We start from the raw sequence: 19,158 nt of genomic DNA on the forward strand, positions 1-19,158 counted from the left end.
GGTCTCACGTAACAAGGCTTTTATTGTGGCGGGTTTTTGAAGTACGTCCGGTGTAATTGCTCGTCACGTTGCTCTTGACGCAGCTGGGATCAGAGGGCGCAGATGCGGAAGAAGCGGAGCTGAATCAGAGCGTTCGTGATTCAGCTGAAGACACAGTTTCACGCGTGGAAACAACAGCAACAGCAACAGCCTTTGTTTGACTGTCACTACTGAACCGGCCACTTTATTAGGTACACTGAATAACACTGAATAACACTGAATACAGTCTGAATGACTGGGGTTATTTTTGTGTCACAGATGAAAGACTTTGATTTTCTGTACAATGAGGTTCCTGAAATAAATAACCTAATAATAATGAAATATATCAACATGTGTTTATTCACTCGTCTCCACTAACAAACCTAATGCCACTCAAATCACTGAAATTGTCCTCGATTGTCCTCAACAGGTCTGTCTTCTGTGTCTCAATGGGATAACCTGTATAAATAAAGGCTTTTTTAGTGCGAGTTGTGTGGTTATTTGAGTTGACTGTTGACGATCTAGCATCTCAAAGTGGTCCAGTCGTTGTCTTCTGACCTTTCTACTGTATTAACACTACAGACAACAACAATCATGCCACGCCCATAGTCACTTAAATCATCTTTCCTCTTCGTTCTGATGCTGAATTTGAATTTCAACAGCTCATCTTTTCAAATGCAAAGAGAAAATAAGTGGAACACTTCATAGATCTAATATTTACCATCCTAAAACTGCTTTGGTATTAAATATGTGCCCAGCCTTGGAAAAAGCAGGAACAAGTCTCCCAAGGGCCATTTGAGTTAGTCACAGATTCCATGAAAGTGTGATTTCTAAGATTTCCAACAATGTCTAACATATGAAAACATCTGAAGAAGATGTAGGCTCTCCTCAAACTGCTTAAGGGAGAATTTTAGCCTCAAAGATTTAAAAGAGAAACAATCATCACATTGACTATTATAGTAGTTTGAACAATGGTTATCAATAACAGGTCTAAGGACCTCGTATATTAAACTATAAGTTACTTTGAATTATGAAGTTTATTCACCACCTTAAACATGATCTAGTACTGTGAAATACTGACTCTTCTTCATATTCATCACATCATTTTAGAAGAAATAACTATGTATCGATAAGAGGTTAAGAAAGCATTTGACACACACACACACACACACACACATACAGTGTATAGCCAGTTAAATCAGTTACACCAACATATCACAGGATGTCATCAGCATAGAGGCTGATTTCAGGATGAATGATTTCCTTGATTTCCAGTAAACTAAATTCACAGACAGTATATTTGGTTTTATGAAGTGTGCATCACTCAGAGAGTTGAATAACCTTGGTCAGAATACTGGTGTGTGTGTGTGTGTGTCCTCTGTTTCTGTTCACGTTGGAGTTTCTCCATCAACAAAAACATCCTGGCTGGTTCTACAGGTGATGGTGGCACAGCCTCCCACAACAGACGTCACTGCTCCAGGCTGAGACGCACTTCACCGGCCTCTGGACTCTGAGGACAGACACAGAGACATACAGAAGCATCATGGACAGAGACACAGTTGACTTTACCTGTGAGGCAGCAGCTGAGGACAGAGGTCAAAGTCATGTTTGTGATGTTTGTGATGGTTTTTGTGTCTTCTGTCTTCATCTCTCAGGTCTCTAAAGTGTCCCAGATCACTGGAGCATGATGCTGTGACTGACTGACTGACTTCTCTTTAAAACAGAGTTTTGATCAAATAAACTCATTGATTTTCTTTGAATTAAATTGTACAAACAGAATTGTTGTGGTGAGTTTGTGTTTCAGAGTCAAAGATCCGTGTGTCTCTACATCAATGACATCATCGTGGTTCACATTTGGTGGAGAAACCAAACTGGAAGTTAACTGTGTTTTAATCACAGATTCTCTGTGTTTATTCTGTTTTATTGAACATTATTATAATATTTCAGCGAATGTTTGATCTAGAAAATATTCTGTCTCGTGAAAACCTTTAGTCAGAAAAAGACAAGAATCCAAACCTTCTTTTCAGTGAACATGTACGAAGATGAAACATGATTTTATATATTGATAGTGAGCTAAGTTTCCTCATACTATGGTTATTTACGTATATGTCAAGTGTCCAAATAACTGATGTGCATGTTTTAGGACAAAGCGGGATTTGATCCAGTGAGCGGCCACTGTACAGTCCTGACCTTCTCTCCTGGGTTTTATGCTCATGATCCCGATTCCTTCACCTTTTACTTATGATAATAAAGATGTTTTTGTTTCGGTCAAAACTGTTTCCACAGACTTTTAAATTCAAACGAGCATTTATGTTCCACAGAGGAAGAAGAAATCTGAAGTTTAAAAGTGGTAAATCAATCTTTGACATCTTTGACATAAACTGAGATGGCGTTGATGAAGTTAAAGTTAAAAATCACAACTCATAGAAAAGAAATCATGTAAAGAAACTGCTTCGTCCAATCTCACAGATTTATACATATAACATAACTTTATTTGATCAGAAAACTTTCATGACTATTGTTATTTATTATCTTGAAATACACATTTCTATCTGTAATGAATAAATAAAACAGACTGATGCTTTGTTTTCAGTGTGTTTGTAACATGAATATAATGTGAAGTCTAAAATGCTCTGTACACAGAGTCTGAGGCTCCACTCACAAATACACCAAAAGATGTCACTGTTGCACAAGCCATGTGTGTGTGTGTGTGTGTGTGTGTCACACACTTCAGTGGATCCCTGATAGACTGTGTCCTGGCCAATAATCAGGAGCTGCTGCACCTCCTCCTCCTCCTCTGCACTGCTGCTGCTGCTGCTGCTGCTGCTGCTGCTGCTGCTGCCGCCTCACCGTCATCATTCCTTCACAGCAAACACTCACCCTCGACATATAGATACAGATATATTTCTTTTAGGAAAATCAATGCGGTTCAAAGTCGCAGCGTCTTTTATTCCCTCTAGAAAAGCAAGTGTCTTGAGAAGCAATATTTTTTGTGTTTGTTTTCATGATCCATTCTTTATTACTTTTCTATACCCTGGTATATCATCACACGTGCCTGTAATTGACCTTTTATATGACGGTGACACACACACAGACAGCACTTACTGCACTGGAGCCAAAAATAAAGCTCAAAATGGAGATTTGCTCCATTTTAAAAGAATACGTTTTTGCCACTTTTAAGTCTCTGACATCTGAATAATGTGTTTGCTGCTCTAACTTTTCCCAACAGTTTGGTAACCGCTCACTCTCCTGCATCAAAGTCCATAGAGAAAAGCAGTGTTTTTGGTCCACAGTGACACAGGAGTATTTAGTTCAGATATTTCCATATTTATTGACTGCGCCCAATAATGCGACGCTGTGTACCATCAGGTTGTGACATAAACTGTCAAACTGTGCATTTACCTTGAAATCGATGATGTTTTACTCCCGGCTCACGCGGGTCGATGTGTCATCACGTCGCTCGCTCAAACATCACCAATTATTCCTAATAGACAGAGGATAATCGATATTTATTGATCCATTCTCTCCTCTACAGTAACAATTACTGCTCGTCTTCCACTCGCCTGAGTCAGATTGTTCAGTCACACACACACACACACATAATTATCTATTCAAACACTCCACAGGATATTTTCCTGTATTTCTTTCTCTAAATGCAAACTGTCAGTGGCGTTACAAATAATGCATCGTTCCACTTTTAACATTTTGCAATTCAAAACCATGTGAGCGGAATACTGACGGCAGCAGAAGGAGGCGCTCTGCCGGCGGCATTAACATACAGGAAGCCATTATCACACATGGCCTTTGCTGCTGAGAGGGTGTGTGTGTGTGTGTGTGTGTGTGTGTGTGTGTGCACACGCTCAGTCTCACCGCCGTGTCTGTGTTAATTGCTTTCATGCATATGTGTGTGTACGTAAAAATGTATGTACACACACACACACACACACACACACACACACACACACACACACACACATGCATGAATCAGATACATGCTTGTATGGTGTCCGTCTGTCTGTCTATATTACGTGTGTGTCAGATTAAAGGCTTGTGTAATGGTTGTACAAAGGTCAGAGTCTTTCAGGCTCTTTCAGGGTCTTTCAGGGTCTTTCAGGGTCTTTCAGGGTCTGGGATGTAGCGCGAGGCCATGTTTAAAGGTCACCACCACCATCACACCATCACATTATCTCCCTGCCATTTCAGACCAGTTCAGTCTGATTGATTTTTTTTCTCTTTTTAAATAAAGCTTCACCTCCTCCGAGCCTCATTTTAACTGCTGCTGTTTCTTCCACGGTGAAAGGGTGAAGAACGGAGGAGAAGGAGGAGAAGGGGGAGAAGGAGGCGTGGAGGGAAGTGGGGGTTGGCGACAATGACGAGTGCTGCTGCGTTTTTGTCATGGTTCACTGTGACGCTGCGCGCTGGGTCTCGAGCAGGTGTAGAAATCCAGAGCCCTGGTTTTAACACGGCAGTGTGAAGAGGAAACTCTGCAGCTACAGACGCTCATTACACGCCTTTTATACATGAAATATTTAGATTTCTGCACAAAAATCACACAATTATTTCTCTGACTCATTATCTTTTGTGTTGTGACGCTCATAGCTTTTATTTCCATGTGTGAACTTCACTTTTAATAATTGTCATTAGCAGCTTAGAATTATATAACAGGCCCTGATTCTTTCCTTCTTTATCTAAGATAACTAAGAAAAAGGGATTTGACTGTTTCATGTATTTAATATTGAGTTTTACTGCAGTGCAGATACAACACGGATCAGGTGTCATTTAATCAAATATTTATTTAAATGAAGCAGACGAGTGGAACAGACGAGGGGAAGACAAAGGAGAGAGACAGGGAGGGAGAGACAGGGAGGGAGAGACAGGGAGAGAGAGAGAGAGACAGAGAGAGAGAGAGACAGGGAGAGAGAGAGACAGTACAGGTGAACAACACGACACAAAGACACAGGAACAGTTGTTAAACATAGAGAGAAGCAACACAACAGCTGTGTGAGTGAGTTTGAATCGATTTCTTATGTAAGTGAACGTGTGTGTGTGTCTGTGTGTGTGTGAGTGCATGCATCAGTGTGTATGTGTAGATGTGGTTGGGACGACGTCCACGCGTGGTCAGCATCAGGTCAGTCAGCTACGCCCTCCCCGCAGGAGGCCAACCAGAGGGGGCCAGAACCACACAGAGGGAGGCCCCCGATGACCACAGGCCCCCATGGTGACGGTTTCCAGAACCCGGCCCCACTTTTGTCTAATGTTTATTCTTCAACTATTTTATTTCATCAAGTGGAGGAAATAAGAAAACTGACCAAACATATTGGCCCAAAACAAAAGGTCATTTATCAGCCATCAGCTGCTCTGATGACCATGCAATTACCCATAAGTCAGTTGGTTAGCACTTCACAAGTCATTAATACTGTCTCTGCTAACATGTGGCTTCTAATGACAATGGTGTGCGTGAGTCTGAGCACCTTATGTGACTTTATGACGTGTATCTGATCAAGCAGAGATCATAAGTATATGATATAAAGGTGTAACCATGGTAACAGTGCCAGAGTTCTCCGCGTTGCTTCCTCCTGCTGCACATTAGTTGATTCCTGTGCATTTTGTGATGTCGAACACGAGTCACTGGAGGCAAAGAGAGAACAGCAAACTCCTGACTTACAATGGGGAGAAGGGTTTGACAGAAGCTGTAAGGCTACAAGGCTACAAGGCTGCAAGTGTGCAAGTGTGCAGCCGACAAGGCCAGTGGCTGCACTCTTGAAGGAGACGCAGTTCTCACCGGTTCCCCTTCTTCTTCTCCTAATAAATTCTGGCAGTCATGTATTAATGAAATGCTGCCCTCCACAGTTCAAAGTCATGAATGACGGTTCTTCCTGCCCCTTGAAGCACGACTGTTGTTTTTACCCTAAAAAATTATCTAATATGAAATAAATCAATCATTATTATTTTAGTTAGTATTTTTTCTACTTTTGTGTTTTGTGATTATTTGTCAGTTATTATAAGTATTTTAATATTGTACATAATACTGGAGGAAGTGCATGTGTGATGTCAGACTGAGAGACAAATCATTCCTCTTAAATGTCACTAACCTGGAATATGATTTACAAATATAACTTATCTCCTTATGTTAGTATTGTTGATATTTGGGGGACATCCTCACCATGAGGGACACGCCTCCTTCAACAACGGGCAAACGTCGGACGATGAGAAAGAGCCGATGATTTGTGTGCACTCACACTCACACACACGCACACACACTCACTCACTCACTCACACCCACACACACACTCACTCTCACACACACTCACTCTCACACACACACACACATTCACTCTCACACACACGCACACACACACACACAGGCACACACACACACACACACACACACACACACGCACACACACACACACACACACACACGCACACACACACACACACACACACACTCTCACACACACGCACACACACACACACACACAGTCTCCACAGATACATGAGCTCATGCTTCTGAACCAAAATGACATTAATGATTTACATAGACAAGAGTCGTTGACTCAGTGCTGCCTCCTCCAGTAAGTTCAAACCTGTTATTTCACTATTCCTACATTCAGTTTTTCTCAGTGCTTAAAGTGGACCGGTTCTGTCTGGTTCTGTCTGGTTTTTCCTGGTTCTGTCTGGTTTTTCCTGGTTCTGTCTGGTTCTGTCAGGTTCTCACAAGATTACAAATAACCACAGAAGGTTTTTTGTAATTAACAGTATTACTGGCCAGAAGAATCATTTTTCATTCACTTTTTTTATTTTTGATCATTTATGTTAAACAAGAACAATATTTCATGAAAGTGTTGTCACTAATGTGAAGTCAACTCGCCGCATCATTAATAACAGGACACTAAATAAAATGTTAAGGATAATCTAAGTTGGCAAAATGTGTAAATGTGTAACAACTTTTTAGTGATATTAATATAAACCAAATATTCTAATAAATAGATGATAATAAATCTTTAAATCTTTAAACAGACACACACGAGCAGTTTAACAGTTTATGAAGGCACACAACACAAGATCTCAGGGATTAAAAGAGACGTGGCTAAAATCTTTATTTCCTTGTGTCGGCCATGTTTTCACAGTCAAACTCCTCAAAAACACCTTAAAAATGATTTTCTTTATAAATCTAACTTGAATGATTGAAGTGTTTGAGCTTTTTAACATGGCAGCTTGTTACTTTATACCATGTGTTACTTTAACACGTGGTCTAACTGTCACGTTTGACAGCAGAACACGATCATGTGATGGTGAACTCTGTGTGTGTGTGTGTGTGTGTGTGTGGTGCTGGATCAGACCGTCCATATCCTCTCAAGATACCTGGCACAGTGTCAGGATCTCTGCACAGCCGGCGGCTGAATAACCATCAGATGAACCGCGGCGTACGTAGATCACTGTTGTCAAACTGCTTTTAGCCGCTGTCACAACGATTATCCTGCACATCCTGTGACACGAGGAGGAGAATCTGAGCACATGGAAAACATCGACTGTGACTGTTTGTCCAACAAATGACTAAAGTAGAAAAGCATTACTGACAATTATGGCACAACTCTCCTGTTTGTCAGTTTCCAATCTTGTTTTTTTCCCTTCTCTGCATCCATCCATCCATCCCTCCATCCATCCATCTGTCCCTCCATCCATCCATCCTATCTATCTAATGTGGAATGACTTGCTCATGTTCAGGAAAGTGCTGTTACCGGGGGAAAGGCAGCTCCAAACATGTTCCAATTAAAGAGAGGGAGAGCGGCAGACAGAGTGAAAGATTAAATGGGGGAAGTTGGCCACCTGGATGAATGCAGGGAGTGCACAATTAAAAATCAATTTACCGTCAAAAAGCTTTGCCTTCTAATTAGGAGCGCCTGCAGGCCAGAGGGCTTTTCTGTTGAAGGGGACACGGTGGTTTTGTTCTTTCCTTTCTTTTTTTCTCTTGCACATTGTTTCATATTTGTGCAAATGTGTTTCTGCTTAACTATGTCATTGTTGTTCATTGTCTGCTTACATACCCACATAATGACAATACAGCGGTAAACACAGTATTATTTAGCACAATAGGCCTAAATGTATCTGATTCTGAGCAGGTGTGCAGTGTTCACAGAGACAAACACGACAATGTCACAGGGAAACAAAAACAAGCGCTCCATGTATGAAGGTCATGTTGGGACTGATTTCTATTCTCTTCATTTAAATAAAACCACACATGACATATTTCAACTTGTCCTGTTAAAGGGACCGTTGTGCTTTTTTAATTGGTTGTGTTTTTAACATTTGTACAACCAGACTGAGACATGGACGGAGCACAAAACAAACCCCTGATTCTCAACAAAGAGGTCACCTAATTCATCCACTCAGGTCTTCAGTGTCCAATAAGAATATCTTGCCACATTTCCATACTATCACGCTCGCTGCACCAAAGTCCATTGAGAAAATCAACTATTTTACAATTGTACATGTCTGCGTACAGGAGATGATGCTCCACTGCTCCGTCCATCAGTAAGTTCAAAATAATTATTTTGTGACTTTGCTGTAGGATGCACAGGTCACGTGATGTAGGATGCACAGGTGATGTAGGGTGCACAGCCGTCCTCAGCCTCTGAGACTCATGTAAAACCTGTGGCAGCTCTAATGTTAAGCCTGATCTGATGCACAGAGACTGAGATTAACACAATCATTAAATCATTTAAGGATCAGGAGTTATTTCTCTGACACCCTTCATCCCTCCACTGTGTCCTTCTTGTATCCTAACCTTCTCCATCTGCTTCCATCTCGATCTTTTACTTTTCCCGTCTTTTCAGTTGAGCTCAAATTTGTGTTTACCTGAGTAATTGGTGTTAAAGAATATGAAGAAAATGTCATTCAAATGCATTCATGTGTTCCAGTCTTTGGTGTTTTTATTCTTAAAGACTAATTCTTCTCTCCCAGTCAGCTTGACCTTTCTCTTTCATTTATAATACAGTCATTTGCATCAATCATTTATCCATTAGTTCTTTCTGTTCCTATTCCATGATTCTCCATTATCAGTGATAATTGTACGAGTCTCTCTACCTCCTTCAAACTAGAAGATTCTACTATTATTTGAGTCAATGATAATTGACCACACGTGTCCGAGCTTCGTAACATTGTTCTCTTCTTGTTTTGTAGGAATGTGACTTGTACCGTAGTCAGATGCTAACCCTCAGCCACACCTACAAAGGTTTAATGATTGGTCTGAAGAACGATGTCACACTGTCCAACATGACCTCCAACTCATTCTAACCCTAACCCTAACCCCTCCCCCCCCCCCGACTGCGCCCAGTTCTTCCAACTCATGGCACAGTTTATAATGTAGTTTATAAGGGACGTCATTTTTCCCTTTATTATATTTGAGTAAAGGAGAAAGATTTTTGGAACAATGTCACTATTGTGATATGTTTAGAAAATGTGTTACTTACAAATTATTAGTAGAAAGTTGAAGTTTGAGTTATGAGGGAGATATTTTGGCAGCGTAATGAGTGTGTGTGTGTGTGTGTGTGTGTGGTTGACAGGTCAGCTTGTCAGTGTTTCAGTGTAACCTGCGAGCTCCATGTTCTCAATCCCCTGTGGAAATAATTAACAACAGTGAGAATTATTCATCCCCACGATCCAGCGTCACCTCTCACCGTCACACATCCTCATAACAAACTTGTGCATGAACGCACCAGTTGTCAGCTGATAAGACTTGGCACAGCGTGGCTCAGCGCACCAACACAAAGAATTCATTTTCCATCTGCCAAATGAATGGGTGGCATTAATAAAGATGATGACTTCAAATGGATTTAATGAGTGACTGTAATAAAGATATTTCTGTTCCAAAACAACAAGACAATGATATGAAATCATTTCTTTTTTCTCATTTGTCTTTCTTTCCTCTCCTTTCCCTGCTTTATTTTCCTTCTTTCCTTTCCTCGTGCCTCTATCTCTTCCATCCACCATTCTTTTTGTTCATCCTTCCGTCTCTTATCTGTCTATTCTCCTCCATCCCTTCTCTGTGAAGCTGATTCCTCCTTCACCGCCCTGTTTTCACTCACTCCAACCAAACCTGCCCTTAGAGGTGGAGCAGTGCGGCGCAGTGAGGACCACACACACACACACAGGTAGACAATGAATGAATGAATGAATGAATGAATGAATGAATGATTGAATGAATGCATTTTAGCAGTATTTTGCTGTAAGGCCAAACAAAGTGCAACACAGTGTGATTAACAATGTTATTACTATCATGATGAAACATGATGTTTTCACCCTCCTGGGTGAGGGTGAGGGTGAGGGTTCAACCCTTAATGTGACGAGAGTGTAGTTTGACTGTGTGAGACTGAGACTGTTGTAAACTTGACATGAAGTTTTTCTGTCGACACAAACTCTGCGAGAATGAAATCAGAAATCTTAAACACGTCATCTGTTCATGGTTGTGTTTAATTATAAACTGTTAGAAGTAAAATAACATTAAACTCTCAGCACTTCAAACAGCTGATTACTTTCATGTCAACCAGTTCATTCACTATTATCTTGAGCTGCACAACCCCATCGTGCCCTTCCCTCCCCCTCCAGTGCTCATCAACTCATGGAAGCCACGTGCATGAGCACAACTCCCCACCATACCATAATAACCTCCCAAGCATACACTGTACATACAATATCCTCCTCTATCAGCCCTCTCAATAACACACATGTTCATCACTACTCTGTAATGTGGTACTTTTTCTTCACTCATTCTATAAATATGTTTTGCACAATAAAGAAAATTGAAAAACAGAAAAAACTCAACTCTATGCAGCTCTACAGCAGAGCTTCACTGTCTGTGTTCTCGAGAATAAAACAGAAAACACAAGGATTTAACAGTCAGTGAAGAAAATCCTCAGAATTCTGAACAGATTTCCATTGAAATTCTATATTTTCTGTTCTTTAACCTCAAAATAATAAGGTTACTTTATTTAACATGGTATTATTAACCTATGTGACTAAGTGATTGCTGTTATTTTAGATAGATTTATTATCCAATGATATAGTTATATCGTAACTCAGTTATAAATAGGGTTTCCTCCTTTTGTATCCGTCGCTCTATTATCTATCAGAGTTCAACTGCAGTTTTCCACTCATTGCTATATTTATATTTTCACATCACATGTCCCCGCCCCCCCCAAACTCTTTCCTATTCATTCCTATCTGTCATCATTAACCTCCACTCCAATACTACCTTATTTTTTCCTTCCTTCCTTAGCTTTCTTGTTCTGTCACATCTCCTCCTCATTCCCTCTTCCCTCCTTTTTAATCACCCTCTTCCCTCCTTGTCTCGTCCCAGCTCCTCCTCATCCAGAGGGGCTCATTAAGGCAGCAAACACACACACACACACACACACAGAGAGAGTTGGTTAATTATTTAGGAAAAGAAAGTGCTGCAGTCTCATCTCTAGAGGACTCAGCCATGTTTAATCTCCATAATGTTGCAGACACTATTTATCTATTTATTTGTTCAGTATTGCTGTTTTCAGCAGATCATCTGGATGTGAATACTGATGTTGCCGGGTAGAACAGTCGTGGTTCTCATCACTGACCAGCACCGTAACCCTCAGTGCTGCCCAGCAGTGTTTAAAGCCACTAACACACACAGCTGATCGACAAAAACAAAATCAGTATTATTCAATATTTTGGTTCAGATACACGTGCCGACCACGTCACAAGCTTCATTCCTTGTGTGAAACATTCACATCATACGTCTATGACGTCATCAGTATACAGTATTCCCTTACAAAGAAACAAACAGAGACACAGAACATCCATCAAGAAATCTGGTCCTCAAGCCAAATGTGACTCAGGACTCGGTGGAGAACCCCTGGTTGGTAAGAGGTCAGACGTGTCTTGTATTTGGTCACCAGGTCTTCACACATCTCAGGAAGGATTTTTACTCTCAAAATCATGTAAGTTTCCAGGCTGTTGCTTGGCAACTCAAAGTTGATGCTCCTGCCACAGATGTTCTGTGGGACTGAGGTCCAGAGACTGGTAAGGCCACTCCATGACCTCCATTTACTTCTTCTGGAGCCTCTTTTTTGTTGCCTTAGCCAACTGTTTTGGGTCATTGTCGCGCTGGAAGACCCAGACTAAAGTGTTCTGACTGAGGCCAGGAGGTTCTCATCCAGTGCATGGCCGTGTTCATCTGTCCCATTAGCAGAGAAACAGTCCTCCAGGTTTCAGCATTTCTCTGCCTCCAAACATGACGAGTCAAGTTGATGCTAAAGAGCTCAATTTTGAACTAATCTGACTATAACACATCACATTCTCCCAAGCCTTCACTGAATCATTCAGGTGTTCATTGGCAAACTTCTAGAGCAGGGGGATCAAACCCACGACTTTCCACTTAAAGAACAACACACTACCACCGTACTGCTGAGTCCTGAACGCTGTTTTTAGTCAGTCCTAAAGCAGCTGTGGCTCAACGGTGGAACGGGCTGTCTTCCAACCTGAAGGTCATGCGTTTGGCCCTTGGGTCCATTGCTGCACGTGCTGATGACGGTGGTGGAAATGTGCAGCTATGATGAACCTAAATTACCTGCAACAATCTGAAGACCATGCTGTTGGTTGGATTAGGAATGGTTAAATCACAGTTGCTGACCAGTGACTGAGCGGATGTGATGTCAGTAGAATTTGGTCCAGTCCCAGCGTCCACATTCACAGACTCACAGACTCACAGACTCACAGACTCACACACTCACACACTTTGGTTCTTTTCTTCTTTTTTTTTCTTCTTTCTTTTATTGCTGGGCTGACCGGGTTCTGAGAGACTGACATTTCGTTCTGACCTCATGTCCTAATGTGTGTTGGAATGACAATAAAGACATCTTGAATCTTGATGTGTGCTCAGGTGATTTAGTCAGGAGGGAAAGTCAAGTGTGTGTGTGTGTGTGTGTGTGTGTGTGTGTGTGTGTGCTCTCTCTCAGCCATGTTAAGAACTACAATCGCTTACAGTTCAAAGCTTGTTGATAACAAACGGAAAACAAGCGAGTGAAACAGCATGGAACGGCCAACCAACCCTCATGTTGACATTTCAAAGACTTTGTTCTATAAACCAAATAACACTTTGTCCAGTGTGTATACAGTATATACAGTACATACATATATATATATATATATATATATATGTGTATATATATATAGTGTGTGTAATCATTCTGTCTGGTCAAGTAGAGCAAAAAGAATGAGAAGTCAAATCAAAACAGATGGGACTCTTTGTTTATTCAAAGCAATGTTTCATGGTTGTAGGTAATTTGAACCTTATTCCCTCGTCTCCTCCGTCAGTGTGACCTCCCTGTTTTTGGCCCCACCTTCTGTCTTCTCCCTTATACTCTCTTTTTCTTCCCAGTGTCCCATCAGGCCATGCCAACCTAATTAGGAGTGTTGTGGCTGTTGGAGGGCTCAAACACCACTCGTGTTTATTGCAATTAGCACGGCCATTAACAAACACTTCACAGCACCGGGGGGCGCCGTGCTCTGCATTATTTATCAAGTGAGGAAGGGGGGAGGGGGGAGGGGGGAGGGAGAAGGGTCTACCTCCTGTCTTTTTTCTTGGCTTTCTTGAGAGGGAGGGATGCTCTCACCTCACCTCTCCTCTGACTGCTTTAACTTTATTCCTTTATAACTTAACATATTATGTCCTTCTCATGAAAAAATAAAAAAATAAAAAATTCAAACATTTGTCAGACTTGTGTTCCCTCACTAGTCCTTGACTGAAGCTGTAGAAAACACTGGTTCTTACCGTGACTGCAGTCGACCAGAAGTGGACACCTGTGACCCGAGGATTACACTGATCCTTCCACACTCACCAACAACTGGACAGCACATCCCTGTAAAAGCACAACATATGTTTCTGATCATGAACCTTTGTTTTCATGTTTTTACACAAATGTTGTAATATTGCAACATTGGACCAGAATATTTCACTGTCAGAACAAATATACAGAACTACTTACAGTAAACAGTAAATATCATGAACAATAATAATAATCACACAGGCACATTTTTAAGAATCATTAGGTTAATAAAAACTAAATGAAAACTTTGGGGCAGACCCATTCATGCTGGAGGAGAAAATGACGTTGTTCAAAAACCCAGTGTGAGTGTTCATGTCCAGTGGTCGTGCACCTTCTGCACAGTGTATTAGAGAGGCCTTTATTACAGTGTCTGCACCATCTGTTCTGTGTCTTCTCTGGGAAATGTGCGATCATGTCTTCAGAGCAGTCACTGATCCCTGTGATGTCAACGATGATGTCACTCTCTGAAGATGGCTGCCCTCTGGTGTGTTTCAAGTTCAAGTTTCACTTTATTTATCCTTAGAAAAGTCTGACTACGGTCAGACTGACAGGAACGTGCTGGCTGTAAAACAAAATGAACTCAGACAATTCAATATATTCTATTTGTAATTGCAAATAAATCTGAGGTTACTGTAGTGATGTTCTGTTTGGGCTGGTGGTGCTGACCCTCATGGAATAATGATGAACAAATGTATGGTATAGTATATAATAGTATGTGTATATATATATATAAAATAGTATGTCTATATATATATATATATATGGGATATGAAAGTGCATTTGGTCCACTTCTTGATTGTTGGCCTGGACACACGACAGATAAAGTGGTGTCTCCTCCTCTGCTGGAATGTTAAAGTGCAGCAGGATGAAATGGAGGCCGGGTTATCAGTGGGCTCTGATGGACTCTGGGTTCCACTTCACTGTCCTCTATGAGCTCAGAGGGCAATGGAGCATCCAGGAGCACGGAGTGATCCTCAGAAACTCCACAGACAGAGTGAGAGATGGCGGGTCACGGGCAGCGATGAGCCTCAGCTCATCATCTGCTGGAATGACTCCCAAAAATCCTTTTGCTCTCATCTGTAAGCATATAAAAAGTTCTGATAACAATAGTCAGGTGTAATAACTTGAATTATTTCCATGGAATGGAAGATTCCAGTAAAGACAGGACTTTAATCACATGCCATGATGGAACTCTGGACCACGAGACTTCACTGAATCCTAATATTTGACTATTGATCGTAAAACTTGTTTTTAAAAGCAGGGCTAATTTTTTTTTTTTTCATTTACATGATACATTCATCCCCACTGTGCTCATCATCATCATGTGAACAGAAATATGATGAACAATGTCTGGACCCAGAGCTCCAGGAATGAGCCGTGGTTAACGTCTGAACACAGAAATAACAGAATAATGTACATTTAGTCCATACTTTGTCCTAAGTTCCTCTTACTGAGGGAAAATGCACCAACATTAAAATAAGGATTAAAAATAAACATATTTGACATAATATTCATGATTACTATCATCATCATTCTTCACAGGATTCAAGTCAGTTGCCTTGAACTTTGAATAATTTATTGTAGAAAAACAGGAATTCAAATGCTGAGAAATTCCTTCCATAATTTAATTTAATCCAAACACAAATGAAATAACAGAATAAGGGTTATTCTGCTGCCCCTCAGCAGCTTGTGTTCTGCTGTGGATCATGTGCCACTGACACATTTACTGATCGTGGAAACTGCAGGTTTCAGTCATGAGTGGTCGCTCACGGCAACGACACTCTTTGGTTTTTATTCATCTACATTAATATCATTAATATCAAACCTTTATTTGACCACTGTGCAGTCTGACAGCAGCTTACAACTGGGACTTTGTGTTTAGCCACAGAATTAAACATGTTTCCACGCTTCCACATCACAGGTTAGTGCCTTCACCTTGTTCTTGTACCTTGAAATGTGTCTTTTCTTTTTTGGCCGCCTTCTTCACGGTTGTTTATAAGACAGCAGGTGTGAGCAGGAGGAATCTGTCCCTCTGTCAGCAGCTTCCTGCAGTTTTTGACGTTTTGTCTGATGGTAGGTCACTCAAGTTTGTTCCCATTAACTTTTGATAAGAATTGATCCACTGATGACGATCGTCATTAAGTAAAATCATTAAGTAAATTGGGATGTTTCATTTGAGCAAATATTTCATATTAACATTTGATTCCTTTATAAACTGAGCCATCCAGTAGTAGTCGCACCAGCAAGAGTTTAAAACTGTTTTCACACTGGTTAATGAGATCAGCACAGATAAGTGTGCCACTGAAGACATGTCTGAGGGATAAATAAACCCAGCATGTTATTTAAAACAGATACAGATTCCACTACAGACCAGAGTCAATGGTCCTTGTGTATATTCTGACAACGTACACACGTGAATAATGAAACACTCATGGCTGAGTTCCATTAAGCATCATCTTCAGGTCACTCTCACAATGTCCTGACTTAGTGAAAACTGTGCTCTTCCTCCTAAAATATGTAAAAAAAAACCTTCACTTTCAACTTTACATGCTTCCAAATGTTTGCCATATTATTGACACTCCAACAGGTCACGTCTATGTTTCTTGACATTAGCTTCAGGATGAATAACATGTGATGACTTCAGGCTGCTGGTCCACAGCAGAGGCAGCACAATCCGTCTGTATCTCTTATTAGAGCTCAAATGAAATTCAAATCAGATATTAGTGATGCACAAGCGCTCGTCAACAGTGCCATTTCCCCGGCATATGCAAGACATTATCCAGAAAGCATTGCTCTCAGCCCAGTTAGTCGCCCCTCGACTGCTGATTCACCGAGTACTGAAACAAACACTTGGCCGTTTCAATACAGTCCAATTTAATGCTAAACTGCAACCAGAAAACACAAAGAGCACAGCAGCCACACACACACACACACACACACAGGGAACAATGCAGCTGTGATTAGTGATTTGGGATTGTTTTTTTCAGGGCGTATAAATTGAAAAATTCCAGTCAGTAAGCATGCAGAATTGATTCTGGTGAGGAGGCTGTGCCGGAGCGTTTAGCATTGTCTACACAAGCAAAAGAATTCAATGGTAATAGGAAAGTCTGCTGGAGAGTGAGGGGAACAACATCCAGGCAACATCTCACTCTTTGTTGTTGGAGAGTGGAGAGCACACTCTGTGGCTTTATGGGAATCTCTTTGTTTTGTGCGTGTGTGTGTGTGTGTACTGTATGTGAGCGTGTGTGTGTGTGTGTGTGTACTGTATGTGAGTGTATGTGTGAGACAGAGAGTGAGAGCAAATGGAGGTGATCCCCACATTGTGTTTCCCCGCTCAGTGTCCTTTGATAATAGAAGGATTAGGGTTGTATATATTCCAACAGGCCCACACATACTGTATATACTGTATATCTATATCTATATACAGTATATATGTGTGTGTATATGTATATATATATATATGTATATATATATACAGTATATATGTGTGTGTATATGTATATGTATATGTATATATACACACATATATACATATCTATCTAGACTTCCATTCAAATGTTGTTGTATGTAACCAGCAGAGTCTGTCCTCTGGTGGCTAATTGCTTCACTTTTCAAATGGGAAAAACATTTTTATCCAGTGGATCTGTTGGAGCAGCAGAATTCACTTGTTTGTGTGGTTTTAGTCATAGTCGTGCAATGTTGCTGTTGCCTCCATCTGTCCTGATGTAAGACGAATCACTTCCTGTGTGGAGCATAGTAATGTGACATACGGACTCAACATGAGGACTGAACACTGCGACACAGCAACACAGAGCTGATTGATGTCCTCAGCGTTGTGTGAACTCATGTGATAACGTTTGTTTGTTTTGAAACGTTTAAATGGGGAGAAATAAACACTTAAGTCCTCAAACTATAAGGGAAACAGGATAAACACCCCCAGGTCTTATGTAACATCCCCTCACAAAAATTCAACTTACAGTTCTTTGAGAATATTCCTGGTGGTAAGACATTGTGTGGATTTGTGTCAACAAAAATCAGTGTGGGTGTTCATGGCAACTGTGTATGATGACAGTGGAGCTGTGCGGCACACAGGAATAACAAGCAGACAGTGCTCTCTTCACATCTGATACTGGCTGATAAGGTTGGATATTCTAAATATGACCAGAATGATCCAATAATGCACGTACAGACAAAAGGAGAACAACAACACTTTTGACTGACAACAATACACTGACTTCCATTTGTCTTAAAAACCATACATATCTATCATTTGGGAAGTGATGTTATCTTCCCAGCAGCCTGAGCCCAGTGCTCTCTGATTACGTTAACAAATAGCATTCCCCATTCAAGTCAACAGAAAGGTTTTCAATGACAGCTTGCTTGACAAAAGGTCAGCGTCAGGCTCAGCACTGCTAATTAAGTCCAATTGGTGAATGTCAGATCCACAAAGGGCAACGCTAATCCCCAGTCTTGCCTAAATAGGGCTCTTTGCTTTGTGTGTGTGTGTGTGTGTTTGTTACCTCTTTAGGATCTTTTCTGACGTTGTCGGGACCAGTAGTCCTAACCTGTTCCAGTCCATCTATAAATTACTAAACTAAATTGATCAATGTATGAGAAACTCTGGAAATGTACGGCTACTCACACAGGCTGGTCCGGGATGGCCCAGGTCTGGTCCGGGATGGCCCAGGTCTGGTCCGGGATGGCCCAGGTCTGGTCTGAGTCCTCCACCAGTGGGTTTACATGGGAGTCTTTCAGAAGCAGAGGGATACCGTGTACGTCTGTCAGGTGACGCCTTGGGATGAGAACGGGTTGGTAGTCCTCATGGAGACCAAAACCTGGTCCTTATGAGGCAGAACCTCATTTCTGATGATCTGGTTAAGATCGGAATTGTAGTTAGGTTAAGGTTAGGTTTAGGCATTAACTTTGTTTAGCCTGTCCAAATAAATGAAAGTCAATACTGTGTCCTGAGGAGAAGTGTGTGTGTGTGCGTGTGTGCGTGTGTGTGCGTGTGTGTGTGTGTGTGTGTGTGGGTTAGGGTTAAAGAGTTCTTTCATGAAGGCAGTGTCTGCAGTGAAATGATGTTCCTTCTATAGAAGGACAAAGCACTTTCACCAAATTCTGAGTTAATTCTCGGAACATTTAAGCAGGAAAGTTGAGCAGCAGACCTGGTGCTGCAGCTGCTGATGTCATATGATAAGAGGCTAGAAATATACAAAGGTAGTTGATAGTTTTCCTCCTCTGGTTAAGAGATAACCAACCTACACATTCCTACAAACCA

At 41.1% G+C, this 19,158-nt stretch overlaps 1 long non-coding RNA gene across 1 annotated transcript in view; it reads right to left on the reverse strand.

Moving 5' to 3' along the window:
* Positions 1 to 2,851: 2,851 nt before the first annotated feature.
* The window catches only part of LOC131449122 (uncharacterized), a 31,209-nt gene continuing 14,902 nt past the window's right edge, over positions 2,852 to 19,158 (reverse strand). The window contains exons 2-4 of the long non-coding RNA XR_009234254.1: positions 18,523 to 18,751; positions 13,826 to 13,913; positions 2,852 to 3,502 (exon numbers count right to left, since the gene is read on the reverse strand). This is a non-coding gene — a long non-coding RNA (uncharacterized LOC131449122). The remainder of the gene's footprint in view (positions 3,503 to 13,825; positions 13,914 to 18,522; positions 18,752 to 19,158) is intronic.

Source organism: Solea solea, chromosome 1, assembly GCF_958295425.1.
Source record: "Solea solea chromosome 1, fSolSol10.1, whole genome shotgun sequence".
NCBI lineage: Eukaryota > Metazoa > Chordata > Actinopteri > Pleuronectiformes > Soleidae > Solea > Solea solea.